This window comes from Mus pahari, chromosome 19, assembly GCF_900095145.1.
Source record: "Mus pahari chromosome 19, PAHARI_EIJ_v1.1, whole genome shotgun sequence".
In the NCBI taxonomy this organism is placed as follows: domain Eukaryota; kingdom Metazoa; phylum Chordata; class Mammalia; order Rodentia; family Muridae; genus Mus; species Mus pahari.
In genome coordinates this window covers 217,442-219,287 of record NC_034608.1, presented here as the reverse complement: position 1 = coordinate 219,287, position 1,846 = coordinate 217,442, and the positions used below count along the sequence as shown (strand labels likewise).

Genomic DNA, 1,846 nt, shown 5'->3' with positions numbered 1-1,846 from the left:
AAAAAAGAGAGAGAAAGAAAGAAAGAAACTTACAACAGAACATAATAAGCTTGAGTTCAATCCCCAAGACCCACATGGTGGATAGAACAGAATTCTGTAAATTGTCCTCTGACCTCCATACACTGGCATTGGGGTGTACACATACATGCACACACACAATAATTACATGTTAGGAAAAATAAACCATAGAACTTCCCAAGGCTCAGAAAGTTACAAGGCTGTGCTATGAGGCCCCTCCCAAAGCTGAAGTAATATATGAGCAGCAAGCAATTAATAGAGGCCAGGAAGGCTCTTCTGCCCAGCTACCTACAAGTTGAACAGTGTACCCCAGAAATGCATCTTTCATGAGTCGTCGTCACCCATGCTGGGGTGGGCTTTTCTATGCCCCTGCAAGTATTTCCAGTCAACTCACTGGCTCACCAAGATGCACTTGGGTTAACTTTGGTTTCTTTGACCTAGCATCTTTTTTTGTTCGTTTTTGTTGTGGCTGTACTGGAACTCACTATGCAGATCAGGCTGGCCTCAAACTCACAAGAGATCTGCCTGTCTCTGCCTTCCGAGTGCTGTAATTAAAGGTGTCTGCCACCACCGTGCAGCAGCCCATCATCCTGTGCTCTGCGATGAACGTAGAATTATTCATAACTTTTCTCCCAGAAAAGTTATGCTAAGGTCGAGCCCATGGAAAGACAGAAGGGCTTTAACCTCTGGAAGCTCACACTGTCCCAGAACAGCTCCCAGAGTACACAGGAGCCAGCTTCTGGATTCAACTTCTTAGACAACATGGATGCCTCTGATTCTATCCTTTGGAACCCTTCCAGGTCCCTTGTCTCTCAGGATCTAGGAATCTAAGCACAATACCCCTGCTTCCTCATACTCAGGCATCCAGGATCTAGTCCTTCCTCTCCTCCTATAAACCCAATTCAGTATTCCTGGCTAAGTTAGCTAACCCAGGAATCCCCAGTCTTCCCGTCATAGACTCAATTCAGTTTCCAGGCACTACACTCCTAAACTGAGGGGTTCAGGCCCCTGGCGCACCTCCATCAGACTCCGAACAGGGCTCTAAACCCTCCCCTCTTAGACTCCCGGTCTAAAACCTCGGTCCTCATCCCTTAAAGTTGTACACCAGCCCCCCCCCCCAAACCCCAAGTCCTTGATACTCAGAACTGTAAGTCCAGACCACAGGCGGTCCACCCTCAAGAGCTAGAAATTAGGGCTCGAAGTACACTCACCTGCTACCTAACAGAGGACCGACCGGAAGGAGAAAGTTCCGGCTGCGAAGGCGGGATAGGGTTGCACACCTGGAAAAGGCAGATCAGAATCCCTGGAGGAAGAGAGAGGCGGTCAGAGTGGAATTCAGACAGTCCTCCTTGTAGCACTCTGACCCCGGAGCCCTAGACTCTACAGCTGGGACGAGTCTCCCCGTGGGGACGCATACTTGGCAGAGATCCCCTCCAGGCGAGGCCCCAGAGGTTGCCCCGAGGAAGCGCCGCCCCTCTCCTTCCTCTCCGAGAACTAGCTGCGTGGGTGGGGTGGAAGCAAATGTGGCAAAGGGCCCGCCCTCAGGCTCGCGAGGGGCGTGAGTAATGTTAACCTAGCCCTGATCTGCAGCCCGCAAAGGGAGATCCCTGGGCGGTGGTTGTAGAGGCGGGAGGCCCAGCCTGGCCCCGAGTCTCTGCTCCTTATAAGGGCTTTAAGTTGCCTCAGCCAGGGCAATGTGGCAGGGACCAGGAGGTGGTGCCAAGACCCCCGCCGCCGCCGAAAGAGCGAAAGTGGGTGGGGTGGGGGAGAGGGGAGGGAAGGAGAGAGAGAGGGGGGGAGGGAGGGAGAGGGAGAGGGAGAGGGAGAG

General features: G+C 52.8%; 1 protein-coding gene across 3 annotated transcripts in view; it reads right to left on the bottom strand.

Moving 5' to 3' along the window:
* The window catches only part of Myadm (myeloid associated differentiation marker), a 10,482-nt gene that overhangs the window by 5,066 nt on the left and 3,570 nt on the right, over positions 1-1,846 (bottom strand). For 2 of the 3 annotated variants that reach the window (XM_029532320.1, XM_021219308.2), the window contains exon 2: positions 1,230-1,321. The gene's annotated coding sequence lies outside the window, so the exon portion shown is untranslated. Of the gene's footprint in view, positions 1-1,229; positions 1,322-1,435; positions 1,463-1,846 lie in introns of those variants that run through there. The other variant, XM_029532321.1, reaches the window with a different exon arrangement.